Here is a 19501-nt window from a genome sequence, read left to right on the forward strand (position 1 = left end):
TGCGCTACCCCTCGCCAGTCTCTCTCCGCCTCTCCTCGCCTTCATTCCTACGGGCATTTTAGAGGGAAGAACATGCAAACTGCACTCCAACCGAGGCCAAATATTCTAACCTTATGAAATGAGCAAACTCAAATTATCCTTCAGTGAAGACATTGCACTTTGTATATTTGCATTTTAGGACTAAAGAAGTTGCTTCGTCATTGCAACAGAAACTAGCTTGAAGGATGAAGTGTGAAAAAAAACAAGTGATAATTTGGACTGAACCTCCTCTGCATTCTATTTAACAACAACGTTCGTGCTGAATAGAGAATGAGATGCATCAGACCAGGGAATGGTGTGTTAGTATGCATTGTGACTGAAATTAAGCCTTGTTCTTCATTCGTTCTTCATTTTACACCCTTGGCATGCAGGGAAATCTGAATTCTACGGAAATAGCTCCTGTAGGTGGCCATGCATGAATTCATTACATCTAGTAAAAGCGTTAACAGAGATCACAACATTCTGTTCATGTTTTGATTAAACAAAAAGGGCTCTAGATTTTTTTTTCTAACAGAAATAAATTATGTTGATGTGAAATCCAAGCAGGAAAATTGCAATTATTAAAAGACTTTTCACCCTGTCTTTGAGTGATTGGAGCAAAAGTCAAGTTTCACAGTTAATTAGTTTTATTTTGTCTGTCTTGAGCATGTTCTCAGCGTGTATGCATGTTTTTCCTGCGGGTGCTCTGGTTTCCTCCCACAGTTCAAAGACGTCCAGGTCAGGTGAAAGAACCTCTAAATTGCCTGTAGGTGTGAATGTGTTAGTCTGTCTGTATGTATTAGCCCTGCGATAGACTGGAGACCTCTCCAGCAGTGTATCCTCCCTCTCACCCAGTGCATGCTGGGATAGACTCCAGTCCCCCATGATCCTGAGTAAAATGAGTTGGTATGGAAGGCTGGTGGGTGTGAGCCATCTAAAACATCTGGAAATGCTTGAGCTGCAGTACATTAAAGTGGCAGTAGGCAGAATATTTTTGGCATCATTGGGAAAAAACTCCATAATAACCTTTCAGCATATTGTAACTCAAGTGTTCTGAGAGATAACTAGACTTCTGCACCTCCTCATGGCTCTGTTTTCAGGCTTTAAAAAATGACACTGGACGGACACAGAGGCACATGATTTTTTTCAGGTTACCTGTTTCATGTACTACTGTCACGATATAGCAACCGTTTTATAAAAATAACTTTTATCATATTTGCTCTAATCTCACCTACTTCAGCTTTAAGTGCATTGTGAAGATCTCCCACTGATAGATTTATAAGCTCTGCCATTTAAGATTCATTTATTCTTTCACCATACAAGAACCAAGGCCCTGCTCACATCTCAACATTGATTTTTTTCCAAGGTTGAAAATTAGTACTAATAGCTCAACTTCCATATAGAGTGATGCAGGAATGAGTCCTAAAACCTGGAAATTAGTTTTTCCAATTCTGGTTTCCTCGTCTTGAAGTCAATGGATTTTTTGAATGAGCTGTTGATTAGATGCCTGAAATAAGGTCTGTGGTTAACACAAGCTTAATAGATTTTAATGTTTTGTTCTACGACATAAAATGTCAGTAAATACCAAACTTGTGAATGTTGAAGCTTTTACTCGTCTTGCTAAAGGTCTTTGCAAACCAAGGCCGTATTTTTCTTCCAAAATTGTCGCACGTTCAAAAATAAATACAACCTTGTGTTGTGTCAATCACATTCATACACCGATTCCAAAACTTTAGTCCGTCATTAATGTTTTCGGAACACGTTCAATTTCTGCGTTTTTTCACATCCGTCAAAAGGCAAAAGAGGGTTGTTTGACCACTAAAGCCACCGTCCGTGCAAACGTCAACATCCAACTTTTAGTTCCTTGAAAAGTAGTTCCAGGCACTAAAAGTCTGCAGAACTTTTGGTGGAAACCCGGCAAAAGTCAGATGACAACAACCCAGGATGATCCACTATGTTTCTTTTTGTTTAAGAACATTCTCCCCCCTAAAAAAGCTCCTCTGGACAGGAAGGTAGACAAACCATGAGCACCAGGTCATTGATGGGAGCGTTAACTCACATACTGAAAGTAAGCAAGTTTTGAAAATATGTTAAAATTGGCAATGCTATTTGCAGTGGTATTTCTGAGTGTTTTTGCCACGTCTAATTATTTTGTTTGGGGAAGAGTTGAACATTTATTAACACTGTAGTTATACAATTGCATTAATTGAATTGCAATATAATATAGTATTGTTAGTAGTAGTAGTAGGAGCTGCAGGCTAAACATTTCTTGGGACTGCCTGATGCCAATCAGTCAGCAACTCTTTAAAATCTCTGTAAACATATGCAGCACATTATTGGATCACTGTTTCACTGCCTTTTTTCATTGAAGACATTTTGACATGTAGCAGTAGGAAAAACACAAGTGTAAATGATAAAATCAATGCTGTATTCCATTCCTGATAGTGTGAATGCTGGCTCACCGTCGGGTTGAATCATCAGTCTTTAAGATTAACAACTGTGGGTTGTTAAGGTTATCTGGTTCTTTGATAACAAGTCAAAGGTACAAGTCTTTGTATATAAACATTTCCGCAAAGAAGTTGATTACAACTCCCAAGAGTTCTTTGAAATATAATGTTTTCTGTAATGCTTGACCAAATGCAATTCCAGCTACAATACAGCCGGTGAATATACCTTTCTAGACATTTCTAGACAGTAACTAATGACATTAATTACAGCTCAATTCCATTTAGGTACTCTAGTTCCAATTTCCTGGTATTGTGCAGGCTGGCTCAAGGGCATGGAAGACTGGGACACCTAAATCTAACAGAGCCATCATTATTATTATTAGTTACACCGGTGCTTTTCCTGCTTTTTGAGAAAAGGTGTGTAGAGAGAAGTATTGAACAAGTTCAGTTAATGGCAAACGTTGCTCTTTTCAGCAGTTATGTCACGTAAATAAGAAAATGAGAATAACAATCTAAACACTAAAACTATTCAATGTCATTGGTGCCAGGATGTGATTATGACAATTAGATCCACCTGCTCTCTGCTGTCCCCTGTGTCCCTAATGTCCCCCAACAACAAGTGAAGGAAAAACAGTCTCTAATAACTAAACAGAAGACTACTACTGTTATGAAAAAAGAGTGTTTTTCACTGGAGAAGCCTATCCCGTCTAGGTCCTGTATATGTGTTTGTCCAGTCTGAGTGATAGATCCCAATCCTTCTGAATGATCCTTTCTTTATGTTCCTCCCTGTTTTTCAGGCCAGCTGAGTGAGTGGATCAGGTATCCAGCTGTAATGGGATATATTCACCGACAGCATGCCAATACTTCTTTATTGTGAAGTAGTGCAGACAGTAGCGTGTCCGACTCTACAGATTGATCTTGATTTGCCTGTTCAGAAACAGCTGGACAGAGCAGCGAGACCAGTCAGGAGAGTTGCAGAAAGGATGACCAAGTGGAAAATAATCTGATTGTTCTGTTTAATCAATTTTTGCCCTGAATGACCGATGACCTTTCCTCCACCGCCACCATCCAAAACCTTCAGTTATCATGAAATGTATTGAGCTCGTTCAGGCTACAATTTGGAAAGTCAATAAGCACGACCCTCAGGATCAAGATTATTCATAATATAATGGGCAGATTCCCATTACGTTTCGTGAGCACATTAATGTAGCATCGATTAGTCGACAGAAAGTTAATCTCAAACAATTTTGATGATTGATTAATCATTTGTCATTTATCAAGCAAAAATGCCAAACATATGCTGGTTCAGGCCTTTCAAATGTGTTTCTTCTGCTTTTCTCTGTTTTATATTGCATTGAATTGAATATATTGGGGTTTTAGACTCTGTTTGAACAAAACAAACTACTAGCCACTATTATCGGGGCCATTATTGGACTGGCCCTTATCAGACTGTATAAAAGAAGTGAACGTAGTCACCGTGACATCACCCATTGGTTTGTGGACTGCCGTTTTGAAGCCTCGAGTTCAGTATTTTGACCGTTGCCATCTTGGTTTTTGCAACCAGAAGTGATACGAGAGGGTGGACCCAAATACAACCAAACGCTGAATAAGACATTTTTAGGTGACCAAAATGTTAATATTAACTTTCATGAACTGAAAACACACTGTGAAAGGGTTTAAATTGTAAGACGAAGACGCGAACGACACCCAGACCGGACAACGCCGTGGTAGCAACCTGTCAATCACAAGGTAGCCACGCCCTAAAGCATACCCTGCTTTATGGTCTATTTGACTCTAAATGGGACCATAATTTACTAAATGAACATCATGCTGTATTGAAGAAGACTGGAAACTAACGATTGAGACCATAAACTCATGTTTACAATGTTTACTGAGGGAATAAATCAAGTGAGAAGTAGGCTCATTTTCTCATAGACTTCTATATAATCAGACTTCTTTTTGCAACCAGAGGAGTCACCCCCTGCTGGCTATTAGAAAGAATGCAAGTTAAAGGCACTTCAGCATTGGCTTCACTTTTCAGACCCTGAATTTGCCATCGATCTTGTGTAAACCATGTTACAGTTATCTTAATCCCAGCCTTAATAGATATGCCAAAATACATTTAGATAGTTAAAAGTCATGTCATTTTACATCAACAATCAATAAAGCAATGTGAAAGTCTCTGATTATTGTACCAGTTCTTTAGACACAGTGTCATCCACAGAGGTTGAGGAATGAACCCATCATCCACTGCCCCCTCTACTCCTACCACTATACGCTTGGTCAGTTCTGAGCTCAGATTTGGTTTGTGTACAGTATGTATTAAAACTCTGTCAGACTCCTTCGCTGCATGGTGCACTCGCAGGACAGCAGATCATCCGTCTCAGGTTTACACTTTCTTCAATGACCTGCTTTGACTAGAGGCTCTTGCATACAGTATTTCCCTGTGGATAATCTGTCTTGTTCAGCCGAGTCTGTTTACCTTGCGCTGGGCTATTTGAAATTTTCCAGTCATATTTTTAAATGTTGTGAAATACACTGGCTTCTTGTGCAAAATCAGACACTTAGCTAAGCTTTAATTTTCAATTGCCCCAGTCAGAAGCTAGGGTCTGACCTTCTACAGGTTTACTTTACCTCCAGGTTCCATGGTTTCCATCTAGTCATTAAAAATCTTAGACGGTTGCCTTGGCTATCATAATCCATCATTTTAAATAACACGTCGAATGTCCCCTACCTTCCTTGAATGCCATAATCATTATAGTTATTTTTTTTCAGCAATAATGAACAACAATATAATCACAGATGCCAGACCAGCCCAACCCTTCCTCCCTCCCACCACCACCAACCCCTCACCTCTCATAGCCTGCACCCCCTATTCCTCACACACATCCAACCCACCCCTTCAGGTCCGACCGCTAATTTCTTCAGTGTATGTACCTATTCAAAGAAAGTGGAATAAACTAGAATTATCGCCTTGTGGATGCATGCTTCTACCAGCCAGTCAAGATGCAGTTCACATCCATGTCTGTCCAAAACGTCCTCACTTCATTATTTTATCCTATTACACATCTGTGTCTAGGGGCCGTGACCACCAAAATCTAAGTGGACGTTTGTGCCAAATTTGAAGAAATTCTCTCCAGGAGTTCCTGAGATATTGCATTCACAAGAATAGTATTTTATATATATATATATTTTAATAGAAAAAAAGAAAAACATAAAACAAGATAGTTGCAGAGAGGGAATAAATAACAGCCCTTGTGTATCAATTCAGTTGAAAGAGCAGGATAAAAAGACTATAAAAGAAACATGTCTGACTCACATATGACAGCTGGATCTAAGCCTTATTTGAATATAAAAGGAGCACTATGTTGTGGACTCTCCAGGAATGTTAGAAAACCACCACACATCTGTTTAAAGTCTCCAGGCTTTCCTTTCAAGTTATACATTGTGTTTCCATTTAGTATACATGACTCATTAGTCCATCTAGCAGATGTGGCTGTGATACAATCATTGTAGATCTATCAAAATAAAGGTGTTGGTCCCGTAGATCTTTATGTATCTCCAGCTATGATGTCTTCCCCTCTAACTCAAAGTATATTCATGATGGGAAAAGGTAAAAATGTCCCAATTCAAAAGCTGGGTAAGGTAAAAGGTTTAACTCATAAGTCAAAGTGGAGTTTCAACATGCGGTGTTTGTTGCAGTGAAGGGATTAATAAACAGCAGTAACATCAGTTTGATGTGTTTAAAACATAAATATCCGTTGATACGGCACAAATGAACGTTGCCCTTGCTAGATGTTTCACCCATTATGAGACTCACAAACAGCTGACATATGCTTATTAGTAAAGCAAATGAAGAGCATCGGATAAATTGTCAGGAATCATTAGAGTCAAAGCCACTCTGTTTTCCCCAGTGTACCTGCTAGAAGACATAACAGCATGAAAGATACGTGTTCTACCACTTGTATCATCCAAACTAAACAGAAGTGATACTAATTGAGCATGTCTGGCAATCTGTATTATATTTTAACCTCTATTTTGTTAAGACATATTGTCCTTAACCCTTTAATGTTCTCTTTAAGAAAAAGAAATGGAGAAAAAATTCTCTTTTCATTTTTGTCTCTACCAAACAGTTGAGATGTCGCTTCATGATAAAAGTAAAATACAAATCATGTATTGTTAATATGCTAGTAATAGGTTAGTATACCAACATATGTCAAATTGTCACCATGCAATTAGTAGTATTACCAGTACTAGTATTATTTCCATGTATTTATTCTAGATATTCTACCATACGTATTTACAGTAGGATACTTTCAAAACATATAATATATATATATACATTATATAATTTTTTCATGAAATATATAATGGAATAAATTTAAATATATGATATTAAAAAATTACATTAACAACAGTGAATGTTCATATGTTTGTAAATGTAGTATCTTACCATCACTACTTTTACCGCTAAATGACAATTCAACCATTCGGTCGATCGGTTTTTAGACAGTAAAGAAATCTGAATTATCAAATTATTTCAACAAATATATAATGGAATAACATTAAATGTATGAAATTAACAACAACGAATTAACTTTTTTATTTCATGGCAAATAGTACATTTTAATTACATTATTAGCTGTAATACCTTTTCTGTAAAAGGACAATTGAACCATTTGGCAGAGCTTGTTTTTAGAAAATCATATGCCCTTTATTAGACTTAAAGTTACATAATTCTGTTCAGTAAGACCTCTGAAACTATGATATGATGAAAAAATATGCCTACCTTTAACATTAGACCAAACCGAGTCCTCATATCTGGAATGACTTTTTTGTTGCGAACATCCTGTAAGGAGGCGGACTGAAAAGGCATGCTATTTAAAGACACAGCGGCATTTAGTGGATTTTTTTAGCATAACATACCTAAACCGAGCGGTAGAGATGACCCAACCAGGTTGAGTTAAGTTCAACACATTTTCAATAAGATTTAATGACTCAAAATGTGCTCCACCAAACAGTCAAGCAGAACATTAATGAGTCTCTTTCCTTCTTTTTCATTAATTCATTCTCGCAACATCACAGAAAGTAAAATAAAGACAAAGTTTATGATATTCTTGCAACTTGTAAAACTTTTTCAAGTTTTGAATTAAATAACTGGTGTGTTTCCTGCTTTAAAAGTAGTACAAATCTATCTATTTACAAATACAGTAAAAAGTCAAATACAGATACACAGATTTTTGAAAAAAAAAAATGTCAAAAGGCAAAACAAGAATTCAGGATATTCCTTCCCACCTGTATTCAGGTTGACAGAAGTCTGTACCTACTGCAGGCTACAACTGGTACAAAGTGGGCAAAAGGATGGAAACACTCTCCACGCATTGTCAGTCTGTGACAGAGCTAACAAAGACAAATACTCCAACTTCACATCTGTGGGCAAGAAGATTGATCGGAGTCTGCAACTCTGACTTGCAGGTCTACTAAGAGGAAACCCACACAAACATGAGCAGAACCTGCAAACTTCACACGGAAACTTTCTTGGACTGTCTTATGTTCAACATATAACCCAAACTGTTTACAGTAATTACGCTGAGTAATTAGTATGGGGAATTGTAATTACTCTTATGTTCAACATATAACCCAAAGTGTTTACAGTAATTGCGGTGAGTAATTAGTATGGGGAATAGTGTTATCACGATATCAGTGTCTACTCTGACGTGCAATAATATCTTATATCTAAAACCATTAAGCAAAGTTACAGATCAAACACATGTGCTGCATTTTAATCAGACGAGTTTAACCAGACTGCATAATGAAAACAACTGAAATACCTGAGCACAGCTCTCGCCAATAAACTCCCAGCACTAATTAATAACACTGACACTGAGAGTTGGGTCTTCTGCTAATATGATGTGCAGTTATTGACTAAATCCTCCTTATTTATGTCAGCTGTCTCCAAAACAGAACCATGGAAAACTAATTTGCCTTTAACTCATTGTTCAGGTCAGTGCAACAGTTGCTAAGAGGCCTTGACAGCTTTGTCGTTTCCGTCAGTTCTCTGAACAGTTTCATAATTTGGCTCCTGGCAACAGTCTTTTAAAAAAAAAGTGTAGGTGGACTGAGGATCAAAATGTGATGCTTTCTTTCCAGCTTCTGTATTCATCCACTCCGTTGCCTACTTAAGTTGGTGATACGCAGCTACTAAAAGGAATTTTCATCTGCAGCACAGTACACTTGCAGACACTAAAATAGCAAAACTGACTTCATGTTCATATTTGCAGACTGTGACCAACATCTGAGAAACCTAAATTTCCTAAATGTTTCAAATGCACCGTGCAGGCAAAAGATATTAGGAAAAATGCATCTCAGATCAAAGCCTCTGGCGCAGCAGTGAATAGAGCTAAAAATGTCTGTGGAGGATAAAAAAGCCATTTCTGTCCTCTGAGATGTGCAAAAAAAACTCAATAACTCTGGTATTATTATTATAGGGTCACACCCATTTTAGATCTAATAAATTTCATTACACTTTCATACCAAGGCCGCAATGAATACTCGATTCTGAATGACTCGAGGGGTGTTGATTAATTTCAGATAGCGCCATATAGCTCTGATGGAGAGGTCTTATCACTGTTACATACTATGAATCCAGAAAATAATTATGTTTCTCACAGTAAGATAGATTTGCGGAATCTGCTCAGGTTGCAATACCTATAGTCAGAAGGCTATTTGTTAACAAGGGCGGGACTCAGAGGAGAACTCGCTACTTCAGCAACACGGACAGCGCCATGGATTTATCAATACACGGCACAGAGAGAGCTGCTTCTGAAAGGTGCTGCGTCGTGTCTGGCGGGTTCACACGCATTGTCTGGAGTGGCCGTGATCAGCTCCGGTGACCACGTGGTCGACGGAAAGCGGCACAGCTGTGCCCGGTGGAGGCTACTAACTTGCACAAACCTCAGTCAGATAGGGTAAGAATAAGGATCAATGACCCCCATTACACATGGCATTAAAATGTGTCTCATATCCAGACTTTAACTAGATATGATTTAACCTGATTACATTTAAACCTGGTGTTAATATGTGTATCCAGTGGAGCCGATTGTTCTGTCTGAAAGAGCTGAGAAGAAGCCTCCGGAGGCTGCACTACGCACGGTCTTGCAGCAGGGCACTGCCTGAGAGGCGGTGTTTAATGTGTGGACACATTAGCCTCAAAATGATGCGGTTAAGGGGGAGAGGGACCGCAAACGTGACTTTGAGGAACGTCAACTATCGCACACACAGAGAGATGAGGAGAGGAGATGCTGAGCGCAGACTCTCTGATCTCTCTGGTCACAACGATCCAGTGACTGGAAGAGCTCTGAGAGCGCACTGCAGGTTGAGTCCTGCCCTCCCACACACACACACACACCCGGCCGAAGCTTTGAATATTCACTGTCGATTACTACCGAAGCTCCAGAGCCAAAGAAATTGTACTTGGGACAGCCCTAGCATTACATATTTCCGCCCACATTGTTGTTGTATGTGGATTGAAAACACAACTGCATTTACACTTGTGTTCAATGTGGTCACAATGCGTCCCTGACCACCTCCGGAGGTGGTTTGGCCGTTTTGGGAGCATTTACACCTGTACTCATGTGATCAAGCACTATCCGATTGCAAGCCAATCACCCGAAACGCATTTTGCTAACAAGGGGGATGGCATCCCACCTCAAGACGATGATTTATCGCCACACTCTGCACCTTATATTTCACTTCAGCTGCTTTGTGCATAGTGTACTTTGTTTTGGTCACCGTGTTTGCACCTATATTCATCACCTGCCAAGTTGGCTGGTAACCTGATGACACTACTGGCTTTGATGAATTTTTAAACCTACTTGGAAGGTGGGCAGGTGCTAATTTCAAGCCCTGGTGGGCAGCCATAAACATAGTCTCATAGCTTCAAAACAGGCTCATAGAAACCAGGTCCTATATTGTTTAGTCATGGTTTAGCACACTGGCAATGTGTCAGCCATTTTATACAGCTTCTGCTAAGACAAGATGAATGCTTGGCTGCAAACTCTCCAAATGTCTTCTCAGTTTGCTTGATGGTTTCCTTCAACAAACTTTGCCTCAGCAAATTCTGACTCAACTGCAAAATAATCCATTTTATAGATTTGGCCACGGTCTTTAATAACTCCTTTGGCATATGGCATATCATCCGCATAGAAATGCAAACAATAAATAATCATTAATATGATGGATTTAGAACTTAAATGTACTGAAAAGAAACTGTCTTCAACATCTGAAATAGTTTGGAAAGAGACAAACTCTCTTTGTAAATAGGGATGCCATGATACCAGAAATTTAGTAGTCGATAACAATACCAGTGAAATTCCACAATTCTCGATACCAACTTGATACCACTGTTAAAGTGGTAAAGCAAAGTTAAACAGGTCATTATTCCCTCTACTATCTATTCTATATTTCTGGGAAAACATCTCCTTCAAACAACTGTATTTATTCAAGTTTCTTGCCAAAAACTACATTTTACAAGTTCATTTGAACACATCATGATGACGTTATAATTTACCTTAGCCCAATAGTCATTTTTACTGAAAAGCCATCAACCATCATAATGTAAATCAATGATTTCAACACCTCACGTATTGAAATCGGCAGGACGATCGCTAGTTAACGTTAGCCGGTAAGCAGCACATTCCAGCATGGAGCTAACATTAACTAGCTCTCATCCTGCCGATTTCAACACTGATGTCTAGTTCGCAATGTAGCATTATCCTGGACGCGTTGATAATGAGTTTACTGCGTCCCAAACACATTTTCTATCGTCCCCAGGACAATGGGACACTGTTAGTCTTAAGCCCTGACGGTATACCTACGGCACCTGCAGTACTGTAGAAAAACACGTTTTCAGAATTTTGGCATTGATTTGGTACCGAAGTATCGGTTCTCGTGACATTCTTATTTGCAAGCATTAAAAGTAATGCAGAAATGGGCGCCTGGGTTAGCTCAGGTGGTAGAGCGGGCGTCCATGTATCAAGGCTTGGTCCTGACCGCGGCGGCCCGGATTCGAATCCGGCCTGTGGCCCTTTCCGCATCCACTCTCTCTCTCCCCCCTTTCAAGACTCTATCCACTGTCCTCAAAAAAAATGGAAAAATGCCCCCAAAAAAATAACTTTAAAAAAAAAAAAGTAATGTAGAAATAACATGTTTTCACATTTATAGCAACATCTTAAAAGGTTGAACATCTGAAAGATTTGAAGGGCTTAGTGTTAATGAATCTCAATAAATATGCAAGTCGTTTTTATTGCAAATGAGAATGCAATTACAAGAAATGCATAACTACATGTGGCTCTGATCTACAGGGGATTCATATACAGCTTAGTATCACACAGCATGTTGCCTAACAAGATGGTCAAAGTACTTATGACTTTATAATGAAAGGCCGTTAGAAACATAAAAGCACATTTCTCACAACATTGAGCGTGTCCACCCACCCTCTAAAACTGCACTTGTGAAAATGTTCCTTGTGAGGGATTACACTGTGACTGTCAGTATGTCGGATGGTCTTCGATAGAGTCCATGTCTTGGACAGATGTCTGCGAACAAATATGGCTAAAAAAGCTATTGTTCGAAGCAGAGGAATGATATATTTTCTCTCCCCATAACATCCACGGGCAGTTTTAAAGATTCACAGTTGTTATCTGACTGTCTGACATGAACCAGTTCTCACTTGTCTATTTACAGACTCTCTGATTTGTTCCTTTTGCTTTGTGGTCACTTCCCACGTCTCCCTTGTGCTCTTGTACCATAATCTAACACCCACTATAATAAAAGGCCAGGATATTGAATTGGTGGATATATGGGAGCAGTGGTGGATGTGGCTTGCTTTGAGACAAATACCCGAGCAGATCTGTGATAAGGCACAGCAGTGTTTACTTTTCTCTGCGCAAAATAAACTGCTTTAGCGCATGTGGTAAAATGATGACCTTGTTTCGTCGAATCAGTTTTAACCTTCTTGTAAAGTTTGGCTTGGAAGCTTGATATAAAAACTCACTGGGAGTAAAAAATACAAGGTTGTCTGATTCTCATATTTGAGCTGATGACCTCAGGTCACCACTTCAGAGATCCTAAAGAACCACAGACTCACTCACCTATACAGTGATTTGACTGAATGCTGTTCACATAGAAAACTACATCTTGTCTTTTCTTTAATAAACATTGTGTATCTTATAGATGTATGTTCAGATGGAGATTGTCCTCATAAGACTTTCGTTGTTTGTTTAAACCAATTTAAGTTTGGTGTCGTCCTGACAAGTGAACTCTTTTGTTCCAGAGAAACAGCAGTATTGGTTATTTCTTAAAACCCCACATGTTTATGTTTAGGGGCAAAGGTGGAAGGAAAGACTTGACGTTGATACACCACCACAAAAACAGTTAGAGAGGAGGGTGGGGTGGATGATTGATGAAAACATGCGATTTTGAAGCTGGAGACAATTCTTTTTCTGTCTCCTACTGGAAGTAAATAGTTCCTTTTCACCATGACAGCAACATGTCCATAACAAGAAGTTTTTGTTGTCATTTTCGTGAAACCAAACCACGTATTTGATAATGCTGACGCAGTAATGATTGGGCCCTCGCACCTTCCCGCGCGTCAGGGGTACAGGTAGGAAGCCCATTGACATGACCAGGCCCATTGAAATAGGAACTCTACTGAGTGCTTTCATTTGAGACAATAATAGTTCTTTCAGTTTCAATATGGCCTTCGCTGACCGCCTGGTCGAATCTCGGGCCCTAATAAAATAATAGCCGAGCTACAGGTGGGCTATGAAAGCTTTCAGACCATCTAGCAATTCACTACCTGTCAGTGCTAACTGAACAATTGAAATGAAGAGTAATTGAACAGACAATTCACAAAATACAGTATATAATTTCCTTTTGTGAGATTTTCTGTTCTACTTCATAGCGGTTTGTGTCTCACTGCAGGTGTTACATTATTCTCTCACTACTATGCTGTCAATCACCTGACTCCCACTGGAGGAAATTAACATTTTCATCATGAATATTCCTTCAAAGAATTCACCTTACAAACTCGTAACATTTTTTGCTTTGGTTGTCTTGATTTCAAGCCTTTTTGAAAAGTTTGTCTTTTAAAACAAATAATTTAAGTAGGGCTGTCAATCAATTCAAATATTTAATCGCGATTAATCGCACTGTCCATTATTAATCATGATTAATCATGATTAATCGCAATTTAATCACACATTTTTAATCTGTTCAAAATGTACCAAGTAGAGTGGGCAAATATGCTTTCTTTATGCAAATGTATGTATATATTTATTATTAGAAATCAATTAACAACACAAAACAATGGCAAATATTGTCCAGAAACCCTCACAGGTACTGCATTTAGCATAAAAATATGCTCAAATCATAACATGGCAAACTGCAGCCCAACAGGCAACAACAGCTGTCAGTGTGTCAGTGTGCTGACTTGACTATGACTTGCCCCAAACTGCATGTGATTATCATAAAGTGGGCATGTCTGTAAAGGGGAGACTCGTGGGTACCCATAGAACCCATTTACATTCACATATCTTGAGGTCAGAGGTCAAGGGACCCCTTGGAAATGGCCATCCAATGGATTCCTTAGGTTTTCTAGTTTGATATGATGCCAGTATTGCGTTAAAGAAATGAGAACAAAAACAAATTTGCATTAAGGCGTTATTATCGCGTTAACTTTGACAGCCCGAAATTTAAGTAATCGTTATATCCGGATACACAAGGTACCAATGGTAAAGTGATTAAGGAAGAATAAACTATAAAGTGTAGTAAGTGTACACAGGACACAACAACCTGAAATAACAGTGTTATTGTGTGTCTTCTTATTAATTTGTTTTTCAAGGCTGTGCATCTTTTGTAATGTTTCATTTTTTCTGTAAAGTGTAATTTATGGGTTGTATAGACTTTGTTTAAAATTGAAAACTAAAAAGCCGAGCTAAGTTTAACCACTCGACACTGAGTGGCAGACTGCACTAACTTCTCTCACTGAAATGACAGCTTGAGTGGCACTACTTACTCTTAGTGTCAGCTCTCTGCTTTAAACCTGACTGAGTAGATGGGAGGAGTGACAGCCAAGACCAGCCAACAAGAAGATGGAAAAGATGGCATAACATTCAACATTCAACCTCATTTTTTTTTCTCCTTTCATTGCGATCATGACAACTGAAATACTGTAAGTGTGATCTTAGAAATGTCTTTGCAAAATATAAGAGCTTATGTTTGTTTTACAGTGAAGTACTCTATAGCTTGAAGCATTATAACAAATCCCTTTTTTCATGCTCATTTTTGACATTTTCGCCAAATGTCCCAAATATTCTACAATAAATATGGAGGCAGCAGGAAGCTACAGGCTAGAGAAGGTTACAAACATGAATCCCCACACCGCCCAGTAAAAAAAATTGAGCGAGACGAGCTCTCCTCTTCCTCAGTGACAACTGTCAAAGTGCCCTTGAGCAAAGTATTAATATCACTAACTGCTCCAGTGGAGCTGCTAATTGGTCTAAAGTCGACACAAGAAGGCAATAGTTCTCTTGGGCAGCTCCCAGATGTGAATATTTGGAACTGTGCGGCACACAAGCTCACTCTTTATACACAAAGGTAAACAAAACAACTGAATTGAGAAAGAAAGAAAATAAGAAAGAAAGAGGATGTGAGGTGTTTTCCATGATGCATCATCCTCTTCACCACAACCACCTCTGACGGCTCCAGGGTGGTTCCCAGTACAGAGCCGGCTCTGATGCACATAACAACAAAAAAGATTGTTCTTGCAACAACAGACTGGTAAAAGATCTGCAACACCTTTTTGCACATGTCAAAGAATCTGAGTTTCCTCAGAAAGTAGAGCCTGCTCTTTCCTATCCTGTAAGTTAATCTCTGTCAATCTCTCTCTTGAGTTATTCCTTAAAGAAGTCCGCTGGTGGAAACCCTGGACCTGCAGGTCACCCTAAAATCTATAACCACATCTTACTGGTCCCAGAGTGCAAAATGAGTCACTGAAAGAAAAAAAAAACTGTCATGGGAAAGGAAAAAAAGTTTGATATAAAAAAACAGGCATTTTTTGACATGTGTGTAATGATACACCCAGGGCTGCAGGGTTACACTACAGAAAAGACGTTTTCCATTTCCTGGGACCTTTAAGCCTTCTGAGTTACATTTCAAATCTGCCAATATACGATGATGTTTACTATCTGGACATTCACATTGTATTTGAGTACAATGTCTCTCAGGAAATTACCACTCTAGGTTGTTTCAACATCACACAGCTGGCCCACATTTTGGTGCAGTGACCTTTTCAGCCCTCATGAAAACCATTTATATTATATTCCCTCCAGCACAGTGGCATTAATTCATGCTGAAACTCTTTTCTAAGCTCTGGATTTGAACTCGGTTGCACTCGTTGCAAGCCCTCTCACCTCTGCTGCTTTTCACTCTCAACAACAGATCAGCCGAGTAACAGAAGCCCGAAGCCCATTTAGTTCATCAGGCTTCCTTCAGCAGCTGAATGGGGCGCGGCGGCCGTCACACCGGCTCCTCCGCAACACCCGTACTCTCTCCAGATTGGAACGCGTCGCTCTGACGAAATGCCAGCAGTGCCAAAGTGTCAGCATTCATGAGACCTGTAGTGCGTTGGTTCCTATGTACTCGATATCATGATTTTAATAAGCCTCATGAACTTTAGGCGTCGTCGTCCTCTAATTATTTCAACATCAAACAGTAAAGACCGGCAAGGCTGCATTCATTACCACACTCCAGAAGATTAATGGGTTCAACCATGATGCTGCAGTCAGGAAACAAAGCAACACAACAACATAAACACACGACTATGACACAACTCTTCATAATGATCTGAAGCCCTCTTTAAACAGATTGGGTCGTCAGGGAGATTGTCCTCAAAGTAATTTCTATCGCAGGACATCTGTAATGTTAATGGCCAATTCACATGAGATAACAGATCCCTAATCAGTCTTTGAAATTACAGAGATGGGAGTGTCTGCTCCATTTACAGAGGTGTCTGCTCTATTTACACACTGTCGTGACACCACAGACTGCAACAAAACATGATTATAATATCAAAAGAGGCTACACTTGGCCATTGGATTGCTGTGTGCAGACTAAAGTGGACACTTTTATTGCTCCTCTGCTATTTGGGAATATTTTACTTTTTAAAATTGTTGACATAATGTTAGTTAGAGCTGCACCGATTAGTCGATTAATCAAGTTATTTTTCAACATTAGCTGGTTCCAGATTCTCAAATGTGAGGATTTGCTGCTTTTCTTTGTCTTAAATGTTAGCAAATAATTTGGGGTTTGAACGGTTGGTTGTACAAAACAAGCAATTTGAAGACGTCACTTTGGGTTTTGGGAAAATCTGATGGACATGTTTCACTTTTTTTTGACATTTCATCAATCAAACGGTCAAGAAAATAATTGGCAGATTAATCGATAATGAAAATGATGAATGAAAATAGTTGCAGCTCTAAAGTTCATATCATATGCATTTTATGTCAAGGTATGCCAATAATAATACGCTGGGCTGAAGAGGTTAGAGGCTTCTTACCTTTCAGTGAAAATAATGGAATTTGCCATATATATCAATTTGCATTGGCTATTTTAACCAGAAGGGTGTTTTAGGGGGGTCATTTCTTGGAAGATAAAAGAGAACAGATTACCAAAAATGGCTCATAATTGTGTATTATTTTGTGAAGAGGTTTCTAGTCTGACTGGTGGCGGCTCTGCAGCCATCGGCCACTATTTGAGCCCAGTCCCAGCGATAACGATGGTTTGTAAAACGTCATATCAATCAGCGGCAATAATCGGTCTACCTCTTGTTTATAGGGATTTTGTTTATTTAGTTGTTTCGTTTATTTGACCAGGAAAGTGCACATTCATAGTTTTTGGCTTCTTGTCAGATATTGAGGCAACCTAAAATTGTATTCAAAACCAGAGGACACAAGGTTTCTGCCAGAAATAACTTTCCTGAATGAATGAGAGAAAGGAGCATTGTACTCTTCCTCTTCCTCTTGTGTCTCCTCTCTTGTGTGGTGTGAACAGCATCTCAAGCACAAAGCCATTTATTCTGAACTGCCCTCAACAGGCAGGATTTAAATAGAGTCTAACCTTGGCGTTAGCAGCATTCAGGATGGGAACTCACTCCCTCCTGGGATGTTTTACAGAGAACGTGCTCTCCACTGCAAACCTGAAGAAAAACCCTCTAAATCCAAAGTGACAAATGAAATGAGGAGAATCATGGTGGTTCAAAGATGGTCAACTGTTAAAAGGATTTCAGATTGCTCGACCATAAAGAACGTGATAAGATGCCTCGGGCTACAAATTTGTCTTCGCCATAATGCTGAGCTGCATTATGAGCTGTCATACACAGAATGAAGGTGCTGCTCGAAAATATCATCCGAACCACATTTACATCTACAAGTGCCTGTCCATCAAGATGTGTGAAACACACTTCCTACCAGCTCATTTACCTTGTCACTTTCATCCACGCTCAGATGGCTACTTTCAAAGTGAGGGCGCTCTGTGTGTGTTTTAACTTTGTAGGCCAGTAGCTCTATTAGCGACTCTGTCAGCAGCCACATTTCAGCATCTGTATGTGTTCCCACTCCTCAGCTCCCAATAACAAACGCCATAAAGCATCAATTGAATTATGAGTCCTGGTTTCTGCCTACTCATTTTGATAATAGATTTTGAGATAAATCACGCGTCTTTGTTTGGTGAGTAATGCTGGGCTGACAGGATAACAGAGGACAAAGCTCCCGTACTCTGTAACCTCTACATCATGTAAAGCACTAACAAGATGCTGCTGGATGCTTCTCACAACAACATTTTACACAGGAGACCGTGGATTGAATTTTTCCACTGCTTCCAAATCCATGAGTGTTAACTAGAGACAGAATGGAGAGTCTGGTGGTAGCTTGGCTGAAGTGCTACAAAACATTAATACGAAGCAGGCACAGAGAACTTCCCTGCCTTTGGTTAATGGGCCCTTTTTAAATTGCTGGAAGCCCACAACTCTGCGGTGACAGTTTTGTATTGTTCATTCTCCAATTAATAACTTCACTGTGAAAGGTTTGCGGGCAGCGCACATTGATTCTGTGTTATTAAAACTCCCAATGCTACTCACTAAGTCTCCCAGCCCTCGCCTGCAGACTATTAAACAGGACACCCCCTACCGTCTGCTCCTCTAATTTGGGCTGTTTGCTATCGATATTGATTACTTCTTGATATTCCCTTCAGCTGGCCTGTCTGTGAGACTCTCCACTGTAAGTCATTGCTCACCCACATGTCAATTACTGTAGAAGGGGAGAGCACCACTCTGTCTTAATGAAAGCAGATGGACTGAGGAGCTGAACAGTTTGCTTCTGTTGCAGATATAAAAGGCTGTGTTGAAGAAGTGAGAAACTAGCTTCTTGTGGAAATTGTACACAGCTACTGCAGCAAATACAACTGTAATGTAGTGTGATTACGGTGTCAACAGAAAGTGTGTTCATCTGATTTAAATAAATAAAAAACATTATAAAGTGGAAGGTGTAGTTCAACACAGTGCTGTTGTTTTTAATGAGAATGACTGTATGATATTATATTTGCGGGCTAATTTAATGTTTCTGACATATCTTGTGTACTTTATATAAATGTGTTTTATTACCACTTTCGAATACAAAGAGAGGGAATGGGAAATAAAGAGGAAACAGCTGTTCTATTAAATATCATTATACATATCTTAATGAGTGTAGAGCATAACATTTAAAGTTCAAAGTAGTCTGAACCTTTTTTAAAGCACTATTAGTCATGTTTATGCATGCATTCGTTTAGTAGCTTGTATTTGGAGATTATATGATTAGGTAAATTAAAGTCCTCCTCCACTCAATAATGTGTTTTGCTTATTGGATGTTTGACCTTCACTGAGCAGAAAGATGCATGTGCCGACTTTGAAATGTGTCTGTGCTCGACTTAAATGTGAGCAC

The 19501-nt window shown here is 39.3% G+C and overlaps 1 long non-coding RNA gene across 1 annotated transcript; it reads left to right on the forward strand.

Annotated features, from left to right (window-relative positions):
* Positions 1 to 1470: 1470 nt before the first annotated feature.
* On the forward strand, positions 1471 to 15514 carry LOC119502560. Its single transcript, XR_005210100.1, has 3 exons — positions 1471 to 1644; positions 9645 to 9649; positions 15504 to 15514. It is a non-coding gene; the product is annotated as an uncharacterized LOC119502560 (long non-coding RNA).
* The last annotated feature ends 3987 nt before the right edge of the window (positions 15515 to 19501 follow it).

This window comes from Sebastes umbrosus, chromosome 14, assembly GCF_015220745.1.
Source record: "Sebastes umbrosus isolate fSebUmb1 chromosome 14, fSebUmb1.pri, whole genome shotgun sequence".
NCBI classification, from domain to species: domain Eukaryota; kingdom Metazoa; phylum Chordata; class Actinopteri; order Perciformes; family Sebastidae; genus Sebastes; species Sebastes umbrosus.